The sequence below is a fragment of the Pseudophryne corroboree genome, chromosome 1 (assembly GCF_028390025.1).
Source record: "Pseudophryne corroboree isolate aPseCor3 chromosome 1, aPseCor3.hap2, whole genome shotgun sequence".
In the NCBI taxonomy this organism is placed as follows: domain Eukaryota; kingdom Metazoa; phylum Chordata; class Amphibia; order Anura; family Myobatrachidae; genus Pseudophryne; species Pseudophryne corroboree.
In genome coordinates this window covers 947,173,969-947,196,407 of record NC_086444.1, presented here as the reverse complement: position 1 = coordinate 947,196,407, position 22,439 = coordinate 947,173,969, and the positions used below count along the sequence as shown (strand labels likewise).

The window sequence follows — 22,439 nt, the reverse complement described above, 5'->3', positions numbered from 1 at the left end:
ATGAGACACCCCAACCCCCTCCTCGTAACTCACACACTCCATCGCCATCTCCTCAAGATCTGTGTACTCCACAGTGGCAGCTGGACCTCCCCCTGTTGCCCTCAAGGCATTCCACTCCGCAGACCTCTTGCCCTTCAGGTGGGATTTGAAGTCAGCCCAACTACATATGTGATGAAAAATAGGGGCAAAGTACAGAGAAATTATGAATACCTGCTTTAATTGATAGTACACATGTTATGTATTTGGTTGCTATAGGCAACATCACTAAGTTTTTAATAATACTTGGCTCAGAAAATGGTGTGTCAATATACACTTACCGTCTTCTAACTTCCTGTGATGTGCGGACTATTGAGCCGACTTCATTAACAGAATCAGTGATGTCCCTCCAGATTCGCTCTTTGGATGCAGCACCCATGTTTTTTGGTCCTCGATGAATTTTGGACATGGCCTGTGTGACCAAATCACGTAACTCCCTCTTAGTGAAGGCGGGCTGTATTTTTTTTATGTAGCCTGTGAGCTATCGTCCTGTCCCTCCTCACCATCTTCCTCTTCACTAGCTGCTTGTGTACTTTGTGTTTGAGATGGTATTCCGGAATCTCCCTCAGTTACCCCAGTATCTATGTCTGGCAGGGGATTCACTCCTAACTCCTGGGTATCAGAAGATGGAGTTTGTACAGTACTGGGTCCTGCTACTTCAACTTCCAAACTTGCTGCTTCCAACATCTGCCTCCGCAGCGCTAGGCGCCTATGTGTCAAAGCGGACATCTGCTGCTGCACGCGTTCCATCTCTGCTGCCATCTACTCACGAGTAGCCATGTTGCTGGTGGCATGTGTGTTTGCACAGGTGTGTTGCGATTTATAGCTGCGTGTGGCTTCCAGTGCGGTAATTCGCACAGGTGTGCTAAGTATTATGCTAATACTTCCAGTAATTGATCAGCCTATTTAAAAGCCTGGATTGCAGCCTGTGTGAGTGGGTGTATGATGCCAAATGCAATTTTGTCGTATTTCAGACAAGGTGGTCTTGTTTGCTCAAACATTTCTGAGTGAGTTTTTATTTCAGTATATTGCAGACAAATGTGCGTTTGTTTGTTTGTTTGCAAATGTTTTCATGTTGTGTTGCGTAGTGCTTATTTTCTGCCAATTTTATTTTTTTAGTATTACTAAATTAGGATATTAACAAACCAAGTATGTATGGTTGTGCAATGGTCGTTTGTAGTGTTTAAAACAGGGTATTTGTATTTTGGTGGATAATGTTTTTGCATATAAATTTAATCTCATGTACTATGTAATATTTGTGTGATCTTTAATTTACAGTTTGTCCGTTCTATTGTTGAGAGTGGATACTTTATTTCTTATAGCCCATTTCTCTCTCTTGTAGGTGTTTCATTAGTGGTTTTTGTAACCACATTTATTTTCTGCCCAAGTAGGCTGCTTTTTTTTGGAATAATCAGCCAAATTTGTATATTCATTTATTGAGCAGGTAAGTTGCCTATCCCTGTGTGTCCTGGTCTGTGTTTGTTGCAAGTGTGTATCTGATTTCTTATAGTCCATTTCTCTCTCTTGTAGGTGTCTCATTAGTGGTTTTTGCAACCACATTTATTTTCTGCCCAAGTAGGCCGCTTTTTTTTTTTCATAATCAGGCAAATTTGTATATTCATTTATTGAGCAGGTAAGTTGCCTATACCTGTGTGTCCTGGTGTGTGTTTGTTGCAAGTGTGTATCTGATTTCTTATAGTCCATTTCTCTCTATTGTAGGTGTCTCATTTATTTGTTTACAAAGCATTTACTTTTGTCAAAGTAGGGCTGATCTTTTCTGTATTTGCTACTAAAGGACCCCCGTTTATTTTCGGATCTGTGTTTTCTGTGTTTTTTTTTAATAATTTGTTTTATTAATTTAAATTAGGCATACTTATTTTGGATTCAATATATTGTTGCATTAATTATATGGGTAGGTTTGATATCTCAAAATCTTTATGATTTGTGATGTTAACCTATGTTGGAGATAATTAGCTAATTTTGTTTGTTTATATTTTTATCCAATTATGTGTTTTTGGTCCGTATTTTAATCTTGAAGAAATGGAGTACGCACAAGCAGTAAGTTAATACCCATACACTTTGACTTTGCTTATGGATGACAATGTGTGTTGTTATTTTTTATGTTTTTTTAATGATTCTTACCTTCATTTTAAGCTGGTGATGTCCATTCATGTGGCAGCTGAAGCCCTCCCACCACAACCCACGGAACCACTCCCACCCCAACCGCCGCAAGCCCTACAACCCCAACCGGCTCCTCATCCTCCAAGGCAACGGAGGCGTGCTAGGCCACCAATTTTCCGTGCCCGTGTCCTCCTTTTTGGGATGCCTGATGATGTGGTATTGCGCAGATACAGGCTGCCACCTCATCTAATCCTAGACACTCTCTCCATAATGGTTCCGGTATGAATGGTCGACCATGTTATGGTCGACAGTCATTAGGTCGACCACTATTGGTCGACATTGACATGGTCGACATGGACACATGGTCGACACATGAAAATGGACGACACATGAAAGGTCGACATATGAAAAGGTCGACATGAGTTTTTTTACTTTTTTTTGTGTCGTTTTTTGCGTAAAGTGACTGGGAACCCCAATTAGTGCACCGCGTCCCCTCGCATGGCTCGCTTCACTCGCCATGCTTCGGGCATGGTGCCTTCGCTCCGCTACCGCTTCGCTCGGCACACTTTACCGTTCCAATCGTAGTCCATGTGGATCGTAAAGTATGGAAAAGTTCCCCAAAAGAAAAAAAAGTTAAACTCATGTCGACCTTTTCATGTGTCGACCTTTCATGTGTCGACCATTTTCATGTGTCGACCATGTGTCCATGTCGACTATGTCAATGTTGACCAATAGTGGTCGACCTAATGACTGTCGACCATAACATGGTCGACCATGTGAACGGATACCCTCCATAATAGAGAGTGATCTAGAACAATCCATTAGGTATCCTACAGCAATACCAGCATTGACACAATTCCTTGCTGTGTTACATTTTGTTGCCACTGGGTGTGGTGGGAGATCTGGTTGGCATGTCGCAGGGCAAGTTCAGTAAGGTCCTGCGGCGTGTCAGCCAGGCTTTCATAAAAAGAGTAAAGCAATTTATAGCTATGCCTTTGGATGTTGGTGCCCTGGATGTGGTGAAGCGGCAATTTCAGGAAGGTGGTAGTCGCTTCCCACATGTTATTGGGGTTGTTGATGGAACACATGTAGCTATTGTTGTGTAGCAAGGGCCAGTGTACTTGTGCGGTCACTGGCCCTGCTACTGGCATGCGCGTCCCTCCTCACCTGGGACGCCCCGGCGCCATCCCATGGGGCCGGAGGCAGCGCGGGCTTCGGGCGGTGCTGGGGACCGGACCTGGTCCGGTCTCCACCTGCCCAGCTGAATGCAGAGTTCGGCAGCGGGCGTGGGGACGGCGGTGCATATCCACCGCCGCTCCACGCGGGTGATGGCGGCGGGCCTGCATCCTCCGGGACGCAGACCCCGCCAATCACCGCCCGGCATTTTGAATTTGGCGCCAGCCGCGAGCCAATCACGGCTCGTGAACTGGCAGCCAATCGGGAGTGGTGGCGGCGAGCCAATCCCGGCTCGCCGCGTCATAGCCCCCCCCCCGGCACTGGCTTGTATTAGCCAGCGCCGGGCGCGAGAGTTCAGTTCAGCGGCAGAGAGGGAGCGGAGAAGAGCTCCTGAAGAGTGAAGGAAGAAGACGGCGCCGGAAGTCCCGGAGGGCGGCGGTGGTTGCAAAAGAGCTGAGACACGCCGACGCCCGCCGGGTGAAGTACAAGGAGCCGACCCCTGTCGGTGAAGACCTCGGAAGCCCTGGGCCAGCGGTGTGCAACGCCAAAGAGCTTGCACCGGCCACCGCTGCCCAGGTGAAGTCTCCAGGAAGCCCGGAGGTGGTGGGAGCCATCCCGCCTCCGGCGAAGACAACGCGGTGGGCGTGGCCAGACCAGGCTTGGTCCAGCCGTGGCCCCTTTGGACGGGAGCAAAGAAGAAGGGCCAGTCGTCTGGCGGAAGCCGAGTATATAGCTGGTGAGCATAAAGGTGTTTCGTGTGTGTTCGTGGTGTATGTTGCCCCTCCCCCACTTCCCCTTTGGGCGTTTTCGTTCAGGGTCGCCCCTGGTGCTCCGCACCACTACGGGGGCACCCAGTCTGAGGCCACAAGTGCCAATGATGACCCTTCACTGAGCCCAGTGTAGGGCACCCCAGTGTAGTGTGCCCCCCCCCCCATTCGTTTCAGGTGACCCAGGAAGTTCTTCTCCGTGTCTGAACGTGTGCCAGTATCGTCTGAGCTACCTAGACGGACTGAAGGTGGAGGACGGGAGGCGTGAGGTACGTAGGCCTGGTAAGTGAGCGATCCGAATTTTGTTCTCCAGGGCCCCACCCCCGTGCCTCTTACAGTTGCACCAAGACATAATGAAGAAATTTCTAGAAACAGGAAACTGTTTCATTCTCTGAATGTAATGGTTGTTTGTGGGCCATCCCTCCAGATCCTGTCCCTGAATGCTAAGTTCCCGGGGAACTCCCATGATGCACATGTCATTAGACAATCAGGGATATGGCAGAGATTAAGAACGAGGGAAGGCCAAGACATGTGGTTATTGGGTGAGTTCACTTTTTTATGTTTAGAACAGTCATATTTTTTGTATTACATTATGTTTTGACCTATTTTCCTTTTGCTATTTTCATGTTATCAAACAGGAGACCGTGGATATCCTTGCACCCCCTGGCTCATGACTCCTTACAGTAAACCCAGGCCAGGACCACAGACGGCATTTAACTCAGTGCTTACTGCCACTAGACAGCTGGTGGAGCGCACGATTGGTGTCCTTAAAGGGCGTTTTCGTGTGCTCCACCGCACTGGTGGCGACATCATGTATTCGCCGGAGATGGTAAGTAAAATTGTGGTCCTGTGCGCGATCCTACATAACATCGCTGTAAGGAGTCGCGTAGAGCTTCCCCAAACGGAGGAATTGCCGGATGAGGAGCCAGGGGTTGGCCGGGCATTCGGTAGGGGGAGTGTGTCCCGGCGGGGGAATGAAGTAAGGGCAAGAATTGTCCGGGATTATTTCAGGTATTTTGTTTTTTACCTTATTTATTTTCATTTTCCCAAAGTCTCTGTATTTGTATTGTAATTTTGGTCTGATGTCATTTAGGTAGCTTGCTAAAGTTCATAGTGTGTTTTTTTCTTTTTTAGTGAGTCTATATTATTCTTTGTTTATAAAAAAAATTCTGTAATATTCTCCTTATCATGTCTTTTGTTCAAATATTGTTGTAGTCATTTTTTTTTTTTTTTGGTAAATTTATAATTAATTGGTTTTTTGAAAATTGTGTTAATAACTTTTTAAAAAAAAATTTTTGTTTTGTTTTGGCTTGTGCATCTGTTTACATTACAAATGACAACATATGATCCTAAATGTCGATAACTTGGTGACTTTGTGCAGCTGATTGTTATTGAAAAATGTGGTGAGTACACAGATTGTAACAATTACTTTTCAATAAGTGTGTGTGTATGTGAGTTTGTGTGTGTGTATGTGAGTGTGTGTGAGTGTGAGTGAGTGATTTTGAGTGTTTGTGTGTGTATGTGAGTGTGTGTGTGTGATTATGAGTGTATGTTTTTTTTTATTGTTCTTCCGTGGCTGCGAATTTCCGCGAATGCGAACTGTACCCACTGTATTTCACATTAATGCACACATATCAATAAAGTTTATTACAGATGACACCATCAATTGACAACCAATCAAATGGCAGCACACACTATAAATATATGCCCATGTATGGAAAACGCCATTGGCACCATGCGCGCAGCTGCTTTTACACGGCAAGAGCTGCGCGTGCTGGTCGCGGTAATGGACCGCCGTGCAGGGCCCTTTATCCCAAATAGGGTAAATCGCGAGGCCTACGCGGAGGTCCGCCGCTTACTGCGAGCACGCGCCCGGAGCAGGAGGACAATAATTCAATTAGAGAGGCGCTGGAGCGACATCCGCAGACACACGCCGGACCTGTTGGCGGAGCTACGCCAACAAATCCGGAATAGACGTAGACGCAGTAAGTTTCACATCACATTAAATAACACTAGGATTGTTAGCAGAAACGTTTAATGTAAAGACTGCATATATTCACTAATAAGTTATATAGTGTGTAAATTAGCAGACTGTCAATATACTATTGTAGAACAAACATGACACAATGTGTGTGGTTATGGCAAGCAGTACTGACTGTGTAGCAAAGTGCTTCTGCAAAAGGGGAATGTTGCTGTACTGAGTTGCTACACAGGCTGCCGAAGGAACCCAATAACTTGCTCGGTGGGGTAAATTTACTAAGGTGGGATTTTTTATTAACTGGTGATGTTGCCTATAGCAACCAATCAGATTCTAGCTATTATCTTCTAGAAGCAGCTTGATAAATGTTAAGTAGAATCAGATTGTTTGCTATGGTCAACATCACCAGTTCTTAAAAAAAAAAACCTTAGTAAATTTACCCGTGTCTTTAACGGTATCCGTTCACATGGTCGACCATGTTATGGTCGACAGTCATTAGGTCGACCACTATTGGTCGACATTGACATGGTCACATGGTCGACACATGAAAATGGTCGACACATGAAAGGTCGACACATGAAAGGTCGACATGAGTTTTTTAACTTTTTTTTCTTTTGGGGAACTTTTCCATACTTTACGATCCACATGGACTACGATTGGAACGGTAAAGTGTGCTGAGCGAAGCGGTAGCGGAGTGAAGGCACCATGCCCGAAGCATGGCGAGCGAACGCGGTGCACTAATTGGGGTTCCCAGTCACTTTACGCAAAAAACGACACCAAAAAAGTAAAAAAACTCATGTCGACCTTTTCATATGTCGACCTTTCATGTGTCGACCATTTCATGTGTCGACCATGTGTCCATGTCAACCATGTCAATGTCGACCAATAGTGGTCGACCTAATGACTGTCGACCATAACATGGTCGACCATTCATACCGGAACCGTCTTTAACATGGGACAGAACAGTGTAATTGTAAAATGCTGTTGTTAAAATTTTTAAATCCACAAACTAAATATTACATATGTCATTCTAGGGCAAGCACAACGGCAAGCTGCGGATCGAAGCCCTGACCAATCCCCTTCTCAGCCCCCCTCCCCTTCTGTGGCCCCAAGCCCCTCTCCGCGCCCCTCCCCCTCTGTTTCCCAATCCCCTTCTCTGCCCCCCTCCCCCTCTCTTTACCAATACCCCTCTCTGTCCCCCTCCCCCTCTGTAGGCCAAACCACCACTCCGCCCACCTCCCCCTCTCTTTCCCATTCCCCCTCTCTGGCCATCTCCCCCTCTGTGGCCCAAACACCCCTCCCCTTCTCAATCAGACCCACCCTCTGTAATCAGCTCCCCAATCCATCCTCCTTCACCCATCCATCTTCCCCCATCCAGCCTCCTTCCCCACCCAGTGAATGGGCAGCAGTAGCCCCTGAGGATGTGGATGGTGCTGCGCATGTGCCAGATGAGAGTAAGATTTAACACATTTTACATGTATTTGTTAACTACTTTAACTTCAAATTCCAATACATGCAGTGTTGTACTGGGGCCAATCTTTGGCCAAGGAAAAATGTTTGTGTTCTTCATCATGGTATGGATGTTGCAATTACATTTGTGTGAGTATCATTAGATGTACAGTGTATATGTCTGCAATGTTTAGGGTGTCCACTCTAGGTCGACACTCATTAGGTCGACAGGGTTGCCAGGACAACAGGGTTTATATGTGCTAGGTTGTCAGTGAAACAGTTAGACCTGAGTGGAGTTTAGTATGTTGTTGGTCTTTTACACTTGTGCCTGGGTATTCTGAATATTAGCACATTCAACTCGCATGCTTCACTTTGTTTGCCAGGCTAAGGACACAGTGATTTGTGTTGTGAAAGTTACACTCAAAAAATGATTGATTTATAATAAAATAAATAACCTGTTTCACCTTATGTAGTAAGGCAGGCTTTCAGGGAGTGTGGGCATGCTAGGATATGTTGTCCTTCTGAAGATGTTGATATGCAGTGTGATGATGCAGGGCCAACAACAAAAAAGAAAAGTCTGTTTCACTCCAGATGTGAATGAATTCCAGCATGGGGTTACATTTACTAAGATGGGAGTTCTATTGAAGATGGGATGTTGCCCATAGCAACCCAGAAGATTCTACTTCTCATTTATTTTGCACCTTCTAGAAGATAATAAGTGGAATCTGATTGGTTGCTATGGGCAACGTCCCATCTTAAATTGAACTCCCATCTTAGTAAATGTATGCCATGGTGTGGCACACTTTTACAATGAAAAATTTGACATTAAAAAACATTGCTGAGCATGCTTGTGTGTTGGTATGCTACTGTTTTAATATTCAAACATACATGATGTAGTCACTTTGGCATTAAAGTGTGCTTTCTGCCTTGCTTGTATAATAGGTAATGTGAGTAAGTTAGTAATGTTTTCTTTGACTCTTCTTTTCAGATGCTGCAGTTGGAGATCCCAACAGTTTGCCGCCACTTTTCCAGCGCCTAAAAGGCAATTTGAGGGCAGTAATTGCCGATATAGAGGCAATCAAGACATTTTTTTAAGTTTAAAATTTTTATTTGGTTAACAGTTTAATATCTGAATAAATAAATAAATAAATAAATACAAAAATTGTTTAAGTTAAGCGGATGTTGTGTTTATTTATGCTATAAAGGAACAGCACATTGGCGTGCAGAAATTGGTGACCTAAAACAGTTCACACATCTTACTTAAGAATAATTTCATAAAAATACACCAACAATAATTTTACAAAAAAAAAATGTTAGGAGGTTATGGATTATAAATACATGTAAACACATTTATTCACACACTACACATCTACACAATACTTCAAACATTTGCATTAGACCAGGCACATTTCCCATATCTATATTTGTAATTTTTCCAGATCAATGTTTATGGCCAATTGTGCCTACAAAGTGTTCTTCTGGTATTCTTTGAAGACTTAATTGATCAGGACCATTGTCAATCATTACACTAATTGGATTTGTAATTGAGGAAGGCTTGTGGAGCCTTATTTAACTTAAAATTTAAGGGGAAAAAACCCCATTGATGTGCGTTTTTTAGCAAAAGCGTGTGCAATTTTAAGAGGAATGTGTAAATCTACGAGAAGTTAGGATTTTTATGATGAGGTTTGTGATAATGCAATGGGATCGCATTACAGCGATGTCAGTTGGCATACGCCTTCTTTGTGTAATACTGCGTACGAAATAGCAAAAATACGTTGAGGGCGGATATTCGCTATTGTGCAATGTGTTCGCAATTTTGCGAATATGTTGTGCGAACGAAAAAAATAGCGAACAACTCGGAATGACCACCTATGTACAGTATGGATCAATAAGGTTGGTGACATATGAAAAAGTAGGTACTGGGTAAACACAGCTCAGCACAGAAGAGACTCAAATATGCCAACTCCCTTTATCAATGACTGAGCAGAGCTGCATCTCCTACCTTCTTCACAGGATCATTCTCAGCGCTTCTGATCTTACTGAGGGCTAGAAGTGGTGACAGACAGTATTGGAGGGAGCACATGAGAGGAATGATGTAGCAGTTTCGCAATTGTCATATTCAGCTAATAACTTCAGTACATTCCCCTGAGGGAAAGGTAGACATGCAGAAGTTGTGAGTAGAGGTGGATGCTAAATGCAGAATGGCAGGGAGAAGAGGCAGATAGGCAGGTGGTATGAGTAGAGGTGGGTGTACTGTGCTTGATGGTAGCAATAAGAGGCTGCACAGGCGGGTGATATCAATATAGGAGGGTGTCCCATGCTGAATGGCGGGAACCAGAGATGAATATGTGGGTTGTTTGAGTATAGGGGTTTGTCCCATGCAGAGTGGAAGGGAGAAGAGGCAGACAAGCAGATGATATGAGTACAGGAGAGTTTCCGATGTAGACTGACAGGGAAAAGAGGCAGGAAGGCAGATGAAATAATACAGAAGAATGCCCCATACAGGGAGGCAGAGAGAAAAGGCTACCTAATGCAGAGTGGCAGAAACCAAAGGCAGGCAGGTAGTATGAGTATGGGGCTGATGCATAATAACATCAACACCACAATGTCTACAGTTATGAAGTCGACATTGTTGAAATTTCGACATTGAACATGAACACATCTACAGAATGTTGACATGTTAACAACGTTGAATGTGAAATGTAGAAATTTTGCATAGACTGGAGGGTGACAGACTGTGGGAGGGAAGGTTAGGGTTAGGCACTAGGGGGCGGGCTAGAGGTTAGTGATACTCACCGCTGGAGGTGCTGCAGGATCTGCTGTAAGTCACCATGACATAACCGCCTGACCTGGAAGACTCTGCTGGAGCCAGGACCTGCTGAACCGGGTAAGTCACCAATGGACCATCAGGAATGTGTTGTTGATATTCTAATTATGTTACATAAAAAAAAAGTAGAAAAATAAAACCCATACAAGATTATTGCACACAACCAAGTGATGTGCACCGGAAATATTTTGGGTTTTGTGTTTTGGTTTTGGATTCGGTTCCGAGGCCGTATTTTGGATTCGGACGCGTTTTGGCAAAACCTCCCTGAAATTTTTTTGTCGGATTCGGGTGTGTTTTGGATTCGGGTGTTTTTTTACAAAAACCCCTCAAAAACAGCTTAAATCATAGAATTTGGGGGACATTTTGATCCCATAGTATTATTAACCTCAATAACCATAATTTCCACTCATTTTCAGTCTATTCTGAACACCTCACAATATTATTTTTAGTCCTAAAATTTGCACCGAGGTCGCTGGATGACTAAGCTAAGCGACCCAAGTGGCCGACACAAACACCTGGCCCATCTAGGAGTGGCACTGCAGTGTCAGACAGGATGACACTTCAAAAAAATAGTCCCCAAACAGCACATGATGCAAAGAAAAAAAGATGCGCAATGAGGTAGCTGTGTGACTAAGCTAAGCGACCCAAGTGGCCGACACAAACACCTGGCCCATCTAGGAGTGGCACTGCAGTGTCAGACAGGATGTCAGATTTAAAAAATAGTCCCCAAACAGCACATGATGCAAAGAAATAAATAGGTGCACCAAGGTCCCTGGATGGCTAAGCTAAGCAACACAAGTGGCCGACACAAACACCTGGCCCATCTAGGAGTGGCACTGCAGTGTCAGGCAGGATGGCACTTCAAAAAAATAGTCCCCAAACAGCACATGATGCAAAGAAAAATGAAAGAAAAAAGAGGTGCAAGATGTAATTGTCCTTGGGCCCTCCCACCCACCCTTATGTTGTATAAACAGGACATGCACACTTTAACGAACCCATCATTTCAGCGACAGGGTCTGCCACACGACTGTGACTGAAATGACTGGTTGGTTTGGGCCCCCACCAAAAAAGAAGCAATCAATCTCTCCTTGCACAAACTGGCTCTACAGAGGCAAGATGTCCACCTCCTCCTCATCGTCCGATTCCTCACCCCTTTCACTGTGTACATCCCCCTCCTCACAGATTATTAATTCGTCCCCACTGGAATCCACCATCTCAGGTGCCTGTGTACTTTCTGGAGGCAATTGCTGGTGAATGTCTCCACGGAGGAATTGATTATAATTCATTTTGATGAACATCATCTTCTCCACATTTTCTGGAAGTAACCTCGTACGCCGATTGCTGACAAGGTGAGCGGCTGCACTAAACACTCTTTCGGAGTACACACTGGAGGGGGGGGCAACTTAGGTAAAATAAAGCCAGTTTGTGCAAGGGCCTCCAAATTGCCTCTTTTTCCTGCCAGTATACGTACGGACTGTCTGACGTGCCTACTTGGATGCGGTCACTCATATAATCCTCCACCATTCTTTCAATGGTGACAGAATCATATGCAGTGACAGTAGACGACATGTCAGTAATCGTTGGCAGGTCCTTCAGTCCGGACCAGATGTCAGCACTCGCTCCAGACTGCTCTGCATCACTGCCAGCGGGTGGGCTCGGAATTCTTAACCTTTTCCTCGCACCCCCAGTTGCGGGAGAATGTGAAGGAGGAGCTGTTGACGGGTCACGTTCCGCTTGACTTGACAATTTTCTCACCAGCAGGTCTTTGAACCTCTGCAGACTTGTGTCTGCCGGAAAGAGAGATACAACGTAGGTTTTAAATCTAGGATCGAGCACGGTGGCCAAAATGTAGTGCTCTGATTTCAACAGATTGACCACCCGTGAATCCTGGTTAAGCGAATTAAGGGCTCCATCCACTAGTCCCACATGCCTAGCGGAATCGCTCTGTTTTAGCTCCTCCTTCAATGTCTCCAGCTTCTTCTGCAAAAGCCTGATGAGGGGAATGACCTGACTCAGGCTGGCAGTGTCTGAACTGACTTCACGTCTGGCAAGTTCAAAGGGTTGCAGAACCTTGCACAACGTTGAAATTATTCTCCACTGCGCTTGAGTCAGGTGCATTCCCCCTCCTTTGCCTATATCGTGGGCAGATGTATAGGCTTGAATGGCCTTTTGCTGCTCCTCCATCCTCTGAAGCATGTAGAGGGTTGAATTCCACCTCGTTACCACCTCTTGCTTCAGATGATGGCAGGGCAGGTTCAGGACTGTTTGCTGGTGCTCAAGTCTTCGGCACGCGGTGGCTGAATGCCGAAAGTGGCCCGCAATTCTTCGGGCCACCGACAGCATCTCTTGCACGCCCCTGTCATTTTTTAAATAATTCTGCACCACCAAATTCAATGTATGTGCAAAACATGGGACGTGCTGGAATTTGCCCAGATGTAATGCACGCACAATGTTGGTGGCGTTGTCCGATGTCACAAATCCCCAGGAGAGTCCAATTGGGGTAAGCCATTCTGTGATGATGTTCCTCAGTTTCCGTAAGAGGTTGTCAGCTGTGTGCCTCTTATGGAAAGCGGTGATACAAAGCGTAGCCTGCATAGGAACGAGTTGGCGTTTGCGAGATGCTGCTACTGGTGCCGCCGCTGCTGTTCTTGCTGCGGGAGGCAATACATCTACCCAGTTGGCTGTCACAGTCATATAGTCCTGAGTCTGCCCTGCTCCAGTTGTCCACATGTCCGTGGTTAAGTGGACATTGGTTACAACTGCATTTTTTAGGACACTGGTGAGTCTTTTTCTGAGGTCTGTGTACATTTTCGGTATCGCCTGCCTAGAGAAATGGAACCTAGATGGTATTTGGTACCGGGGACACAGTACCTCAATCAAGTCTCTAGTTCCTTGTGAATTAACGGTGGATAACGAAAACACGTTTCTCACCGCCCAGGCTGCCAAGGCCTGAGTTATCCGCTTTGCAGCAGGATGACTGCTGTGATATTTCATCTTCCTCGCAAAGGACTGTTGGACAGTCAATTGCTTACTGGAAGTAGTACAAGTGGTCTTCCGACTTCCCCTCTGGGATGATGATCGACTCCCAGCAGCAACCACAGCAGCACCAGCAGCAGTAGGCGTTACACTCAAGGATGCATCGGAGGAATCCCAGGCAGGAGAGGACTCGTCATATGTGACAGTGACATGGCCTGCAGGACTATTGGCTTTCCTGTCTAAGGAGGAAATTGACACTGAGGGAGTTGGTGGTGTGGTTTGCAGGAGCTTGGTTACAAGAGGAAGGGATTTAGTGTTCAGTGGACTGCTTCCGCTGTCATCCAAAGTTTTTGAACTTGTCACTGACTTCTGATGAATGCGGTCCAGGTGACGTATAAGGGAGGATGTTCCTAGGTGGTTAACGTTCTTACCCCTACTTATTACAGCTTGACAAAGGCAACACACGGCTTGACACCAGTTGTCTGCATTTCTGTTGAAATAATTCCACACCGAAGAGGTGATTTTTTTTGTATTTTGACCAGGCATGTCAATGGCCATATTCGTCCCACGGACAACAGGTGTCTCCCTGGGTGCCTGACTTAAACAAACCACCTTACCATCAGAATCCTCCTTGTCAATTTCCTCCCCAGCGCCAGCAACACCCATATCCTCATCCTGGTGTACTTCAACAGTGACATCTTCAATTTGACTATCAGGAACTGGACTGCGGGTGCTCCTTCCAGCACTTGCAGGGGGTGTGCAAATGGTGGAAGGCGCAACCTCTTCCCGTCCAGTGTTGGGAAGGTCAGGCATCGCAACCGACACAATTGGACTCTCCTTGGGGATTTGTGATTTAGAAGAACGCACAGTTCTTTGCTGTGCTTTTGCCATCTTAACTCTTTTAAGTTTTCTAGCAGGAGGACGAGTGCTTCCATCCTCAGGTGAAGCTGAACCACTAGCCTTGAACATAGGCCAGGGCCTCAGCCGTTCCTTGCCACTCCGTGTCGTAAATGGCACATTGGCAAGTGTACGCTTCTCCTCAGATGATTTTGATTTAGATTTTTGGGTCATTTTACTGAGCTTTATTTTTTTGGATTTTACATGCTCTCTACTATGACATTGGGCATCGGCCTTGGCAGACGACGTTGATGGCATTTCATCATCTCAGCCATGACTAGTGGCAGCAGCTTCAGCACGAGGTGGAAGTGGATCTTGATCTTTCCCTATTTTACCCTCCACATTTTTGTTCTCCATTTTTTAATGTGTGGAATTATATGCCAGTAATATATCAATAGCAATGGCCTACTACTATATATACTGCGCACAACTGAAATGCACCACAGGTATGGATGGATAGTATACTTGACGACACAGAGGTAGGTAGAGCAGTGGCCTACTGTACCGTACTGCTATATAGTATATACTGGTGGTTAGCAAACTGTGCAAAACTGAAATGCACCACAGGTATGGATGGATAGTATACTTGACGACACAGAGATAGGTAGAGCAGTGGCCTACTGTACCGTACTGCTATATAGTATATACTGGTTGTCAGCAAATTGTGCAAAACTGAAATGCACCACAGGTATGGATGGATAGTATACTTGATGACACAGAGGTAGGTAGAGCAGTGGCCTACTGTACCGTACTGCTATATAGTATATACTGGTGGTCAGCAAACTGTGCAAAACTGAAATGCACCACAGGTATGGATGGATAGTATACTTGACGACACAGAGGTAGGTAGAGCAGTGGCCTACTGTACCGTACTGCTATATATATAGTTATACTGGTGGTCAGCAAAATTCTGCACTGTCCTCCTACTATATACTACAATGAAGCACAGATATGGAGCGTTTTTCAGGCAGAGAACGTATAATACTGGTGGTCACTGGTCACTGGTCAGCAAAACTCTGCACTGTCCTCCTACTATACTGCTGGTCCCCAGTCCCCACAATAAAGCAATTAGCACACTGAGCACAGTCAGATATGGAGCGTTTTTCAGGCAGAGAACGTAGATATTTGCACTTGCAGCACACTAAGCACAGATATTTGCAGCACACTGAGCACAGATATTTGCAGCAGAATTTGCAGCCCACTGAACATAGAAACTGAGAGGACGCCAGCCACGTCATCTCACGATCATCTCCAATGCACGAGTGAAAAATGGCGGCGATGCACGGCTCCTTATATAGAATACGAATCTCGCAAGAATCCGACCGCGGGATGATGACGTTCGGGCGCGCTCGGGTTAACCGAGCAAGGCGGGAGGATCCGAGTTGCTTGGACCCGTGAAAAAAAGGTGAAGTTAGGGCGGGTTCGGATCCCGAGGATCCGAACCCGCTCATCACTAACACAACCTAGTTTAGTTTAAGTAGTATTTATTAATAGGTCACAAACAAAGATACTGAGATCTGTCTATAAATTATGTATGTATGAGAAGATCTTAAATTATTAAATACATAGATCTGGAGATCAGATTATAAAGATGAGACTGGATATTGGACTTTCCAAATGTGCGCAAGGCAGCATTAACCGACCAAATTCCTAGGGGGTCGACCCAATTGCTCGCTGCAGTTTATCGCAGCGCAGTAATCGGATCGGATCTGTGCATGCGCCAGCGCCGCAGTGCGCCGGCGCATGCTGGACGACCAAAAGTCCGTTGTACCGTAGCAATCGCCTCTGCCTGATTGACAGGCAGAGGCGTTCGCTGGGTGGGAGGAGGCTGGACGGCAGCATTAAGCTGCCATTTAGGAGGCGCGGTCCGGCCAACGCAGGTGTGGCTGGACTGTTGGGGGAGCGGGCCGCTGCGGCTGCGTGACGTCACACGCAGCCGCTGCAACCCGGGCAGCGAAGAGGTTCTCCCGGCCAGCCGCAGGAGCTGCGCTGGCCGGGAGTTACTCCTGAATGCATAAGTATCGCCGCTGTGCGATGCTTTTGCATTTCTGCGGGGGGGGGGGGGGGGGCGACACTGACATGCGGGGTGGACTAGCCCTGTGCTGGGTGTCCCCCCGCATGTCTGAGTGCCTGAAATTTAGCACAGTTCGATCAACTCAGAATGACCCCCCTAGTGCAGATATTTAAACAAAACAGGGGTAGGGGATTTTACATCTGTATAAGCGCCATATACAATAGAACAAAAATACTGTATATAAAATTCAATTATTTTACGCTCCTTGTGTATTTTGGAAGTAGATCTCCTCCTGTTCCTTGATTCTATTCATTTTCTTTGGGTCAGGTGTCCGTCAGTCCCCAATAGATATGGAAATAAATCAAAGAATAAAAAAACAATGTGTAGTATTGTTTTATATCATGTATGTGTATTAAAAAAACACCATGTCTCTCCAAATTCAAGATAGAGAGAGAAAGTTGAGGAAAGTTAAGGTGCAAGGGGCGTACCACAACTCACAGGAAAGACCACAATCAATGTATATAAAGGTATCTTTATTCTTCTAAATTCCTTGTGTGGCCTTCGCCAAGCTGGAACAGGTAGTGCGTACGTGTGGTACGCATATGACACTGAATTACTACATAGAAAGGAAAAGATACCTTTATATGCTTAAATTATTTAAAAAAGTGAGTTAGGCACGCACTACCTGTTTCAGCTTGGTGAAGGCCACACAAGGAATTTAGAAGAATAAAGATATCTTTATACACATTGATTGTGGTCTTTCCTGTGAGTTGTGGTACGCCCCTTGCACCTTTACTTTCTCTCTCTATCTTGCATTTGGAGAGACATGGGCCCTCATTCCGAGTTGTTCGCTCGCAAGCTGCTTTTAGCAGCTTTGCACACGCTAAGCCGCCGCCTACTGGGAGTGAATCTTAGCTTATCAAAATTGCGAACGAAAGATTAGCAAAATTGCGAATAGACACTTCTTAGCAGTTTCTGAGTAGCTCCACACTTACTCGGCATCTGCGATCAGTTCAGTCAGTTTCGTTCCTGGTTTGACGTCACAAACACACCCAGCGTTCGGCCAGAAACTCCTCTGTTTCTCCAGCCACTCCCGCGTTTTCCCCAGAAACGGTAGCGTTTTTTCGCACACACCCATAAAACGGCCTGTTTCCGCCCAGAAACACCCACTTCCTGTCAATCACATTACGATCACCAGAACGAAGAAAAAACCTCGTAATGCCGTGAGTAAAATTCGTAACTGCATAGCAAATTTACTTGGCGCAGTCGCACTGCGGACATTGCGCATGCGCATTAGCGACTAATCGCTCCGTTGCGAGAAAAAAATAACGAGCGAACAACTCGGAATGACCCCCATGGTGTTTTAATACACATACATACTATAAAACAATACTACACATTGGGGGTCATTCCGAGTTGTTCGCTCGTTGACGATTTTCGCAACGGAGCGATTAAGGCAAAAATGCACAAAACTTAGTAGATTTACTCACGTCCGAACGAAGAATTTTCATCGTTGATGTGATCGGAGTGTGATTGACAGGAAGTGGGTGTTTCTGGGTGGAAACTGACCGTTTTCTGAGAGTGTGCGGAAAAACTCAGGCATGCCAGGAAAAAACGCCGGAGTGTCTGGAGAAACGGGGGAGTGGCTGGCCGAACGCACGGCGTGTTTGTGACGTCAAACCAGGAACGAAACGGGCCGAGCTGATCGCAGTGTAGGAGTAAGTCTCGGGCTACTCAGAAACTGCTAAGAATTTTCTATTCGCAATTCTGCTAATCTTTCGTTCGCAATTCTGCTAAGCGAAGATACACTCCCACAGAGCGGCGGCCTAGCGTGTGCAATGCTGCTAAAATCTGCTAGCGAGCGAACAACTCGGAATGAGGGCCTTTGTTTTTTTATTCTTTGATTTATTTTCATATATCTATTGTGGACTGAGAGACACCTGACCCAAAGAAAAGGAATAGAATCAAGGAACAGGAGGAGATCTACTACCAAAACACACAAGGAGCGTAAAATAATTGAATTTGATGTACTGTATGTTTGTTCTATTGTATATGGCGCTATTTGTTTAGATTATAAAGATGAGTTTATACATATAAAACAAGCCTGTCATACTCTGTTTCCACAGTCACATAACTACATCCCGTTTTGCTGCTCCATTGTACAGACCGCGAGCATCTGTGAGAGCTCCCAACATGCCCTGGAATAAGCCTTAGCACTTGGCACTGTTCCTACTGACGCCGGGGTCTTGCTGAAACCTCCTACTGCCTTTGCTGCCAATGGGAATACGGAGCTCTGATCTGCTGGGCTTGCTTGGTGCAGCAAGCAGTTTCACATTGCTCACACACTCCTGACAACCTGGAGAACATTTATTATTTATTAACAGTTTCTTATATAGCGCAGCATATTCCGTTGCGTTTTACACTTAGAACAACAGTAATAGAACAAAACTGGGTAAAAACAGACAGACAGAGGTAGGAAGGCCCTGCTCGCAAGCTTACAATCTATAGAACATCCCCAGCAGCTGGCACAGAGGTAAACTTACACCGCTCACAAACCCTTGATTGGGATACTTGCCTTTCAAGATACAAATTGGTGAAAATTCCTTTGGGCATAATCTGCTATATAGGACTGTGATCACCCGACATGGAGTTAATCTTACAGCACCTACAAACCCTTGATTGATATACTCCATTCAGATTATAATTTGGTGATTAGTCTTTCGATATAATTATATAACTAAAACCCTGTGCACCTGGAAGAGTTTTAGAAAGGAGAAGGCTCATAGGCAGGCTCCGTGCGGGACCCCTCTTCTCTGGCAGTGCACTAGATACTAGATTTTTGCATGTGTAGGCCTCCGGAAACATGGCGCCCCTGGAGTCTGGAGATGTAGGTACTAATATATTGGTGCAGGGTGTGTGGGGTGGATCTTCCCTGGACCCAGGAGCCCATTTGCACCCCACACCCTGCACCCATTAGCGATACATCAAATCTGAGCACTGAGGTTCATTTAATACGGCCCCACATACTGTATCATTTCCTTTATGCACACTGCAACAACACACATTTACTTGGTGCTGATAACATGAACTGGCTGTTGCTTACTAACCAGACTTACCACAGCTGCTGCTTCTTAATATAGGAACAATCCTATATATTGATTCTACTGTGTTTGTCCGTGACTTGCTTTATATAGTATGTATAAACTCATCTTTACACTGACCTGCAGATCTAAGTATATGATCATTTCAGATCTTCTCACCCCTACATAATTTACATACAGGTCTCAGTACCTTTGTGACATATTAATGATTATTGCTTAAACTAATTAGATTGTGTGGAATAATTTTGGTAAGATTTTATTTATTATTTTAAGTCTTATTTGATCAGGGGCCTATCTAGAGAGGAGGGGACCCGTGTGCAGTCAGCGGGTGTGTGCCCCCTCCTGTGCGGAACCTCCAACTCCAAACCAAAGTGTCTGATGTCCCCACCGCCTCCGGCCACTGCCCAATACAGCCAGGGACACTGCCAGCCCCGCACGCAGCCATCACTGTGCTGTAAGCCCGGGCACCGGGTAACGCTCCATGCAGGCAGCAACTGGCACACACACGTCTCCCTGTGATCTCGGAGAACACAAATACTCGTATTCTTGTGCGGGTGATTGCGGTGCCGATACCAGTGTCACTGTGCCACCCTACCCGCCTCAGTGTCACTGTCCCCCCGTACCTGCCGAAGTGGAGTGGGTAGATGTAATGTAGCGTAACATGAACCCAGAGAGCTGGAACAGAGACAGATGAAGTAAAAGTATCAGGGAATGTGTGAGTATTCATCATTGCTGCATCCTGCCGGGGACAGGACTGAGAAGCGGCGGGGAGGAGAGGAGCCTTCACTCAACGTGTGACAGCCTGAGAGACAGTGAGTGAGTAAGAAGTAGCCGGCAGCAGCGATGTTAGCGCTCTGTCTAAGCACTGGAGACTTTGGGACAGTGCCAGAGTCTACAGCGCATGCGCAAGTCTCTGAAAAAATGGTGCGGCGACTATTTTTTTGGAGACCTGCGCATGAGCTGTAGACTCTGGCACTGTTCCAGAATCTCTAGTGCTCAGACAGAGCGCTAAACGCGCTGCTGTGGCTGCAGGCTATGGTGACTGGAGAGGAGGGGGCCCATGCACGGACACCAGAAAGGTAAGTATATAGAAGAAATGGGTGCAGTGTGTGGGCCCCCTCTGGACCCAGGGGCCCGTGTGCACTGCACACACTGCACCCATTATAGATACGCCAGTGTATCTGATATAAAATTTTTACACAATACAGGTCGAGAACCATTATCTGGATACCCGAAAACCAAAATATTCTGAAAACTGGAATATTTTGGCCACGTAGTGACATCATGGCGTGACTGACGTCATGATGTCACCGGAGTCTGCAGCCTATCACAGACAAGTGGCGGAGTGGTTTTGCAGCCATTGCCTCACTGTTACTGCTCCAGGACCCGCTGCCGATACGCTGTACCCCCTCACTGATGTGCCAACCCACCGCCTCACCACCGACTTGCAGAACACCCACAGTGATGCACCGGAACACCCCCCTTCCTCTGCTACCATGCTGGACCCACCGCGGACCTATCCAGATAACAGGTATTCTGTTATCTGGAAAAATCCCATATACGGAATGTTCCATTTCAGATATGGGATACTCGACCTGTAATAGATGTTATTTTTGTTACCTAAATATACTGGTCTTTATTGAGGCAATTTAAGGTTTCATCAGCACTGTGATTCCTATATTTATTATACATTTCATCAGCATCAACATGATGAATACCAAACACATCAACATTATGACCATGTCAACATTATGAAAATATACTGAACGTGTGTATAGGAGGATATCCCATGCAGAGTGCTGGGGACCAGAGTCAGGCAGACAGGTAACAGGAGTAGAGGTGGGAGTCCTATGCAGAGTAGTAGGGAGAAGAGGAAGGCAGACAGATGATATGAGTATAGGAGGATATCCCATGCAGAGTGCTGGGGACTAGAGTCAGGCAGACAGGTAACAGGAGTAGAGGTGGGAATCCTATGCAGAGTAGTAGGGAGAAGAGGAAGGCAGACAGATGATATGAGTATAGGAGGATGTCCCATGCAGAGTGCTGGGGACCAGAGTCAGGCAGACAGGATATAGGAGTAGAGGTGGGAATCCTATGCAGAGTAGTAGGGAGAAGAGGAAGGCAGACAGATGATATGAGTATAGGAGGATATCCCATGCAGAGTGCTGGGGACCAGAGTCAGGCAGACAGGATATAGAAGTAGAGGTGGGAATCCTATGCAGAGTAGTAGGGAGAAGAGGAAGGCAGACAGATGATATGAGTATAGGAGGATGTCCCATGCAGAGTGCTGGGGACCAGAGTCAGGCAGACAGGATATAGGAGTAGAGGTGGGAGTCCTATGCAGAGTAGTAGGGAGAAGAGGAAGGCAGACAGATGATATGAGTATAGGAGGATGTCCCATGCAGAGTGCTGGGGACCAGAGTCAGGCAGACAGGATATATGAGTAGAGGTGGGAATCCTATGCAGAGTGGTAGGGAGAAGAGGAAGGCAGACAGATGATATGAGTATAGGAGGATGTCCTATGCAGAGTGCTGGGGACCAGAGTCAGGCAGACAGGATATAGGAGTAGAGGTGGGAATCCTATGCAGAGTAGTAGGGAGAAGAGGAAGGCAGACAGATGATATGAGTATAGGAGGATGTCCCATGCAGAGTGCTGGGGACCAGAGTCAGGCAGACAGGATATAGGAGTAGAGGTGGGAATCCTATGCAGAGTAGTAGGGAGAAGAGGAAGGCAGACAGATGATATGAGTATAGGAGGATGTCCCATGCAGAGTGCTGGGGACCAGAGTCAGGCAGACAGGATATAGGAGTAGAGGTGGGAATCCTATGCAGAGTAGTAGGGAGAAGAGGAAGGCAGACAGATGATATGAGTATAGGAGGATGTCCCATGCAGAGTGCTGGGGACCAGAGTCAGGCAGACAGGTAACAGGAGTAGAGGTGGGAATCCTATGCAGAGTAGTAGGGAGAAGAGGAAGGCAGACAGATGATATGAGTATAGGAGGATGTCCCATGCAGAGTGCTGGGGACCAGAATCAGGGAGACAGGTAACAGGAGTAGAGTGGGAGTCCTATACAGAGTGGCAGGGAGTAGAAGTATA

The 22,439-nt window shown here is 46.1% G+C and overlaps 1 long non-coding RNA gene across 1 annotated transcript; it reads left to right on the top strand.

Moving 5' to 3' along the window:
• The first annotated feature begins 976 nt into the window (after positions 1 to 976).
• LOC134973762 (uncharacterized) lies at positions 977 to 2,097 on the top strand. The gene is made up of 4 exons (XR_010190274.1): positions 977 to 1,043; positions 1,379 to 1,480; positions 1,567 to 1,669; positions 2,075 to 2,097. It is a non-coding gene; the product is annotated as an uncharacterized LOC134973762 (long non-coding RNA).
• The last annotated feature ends 20,342 nt before the right edge of the window (positions 2,098 to 22,439 follow it).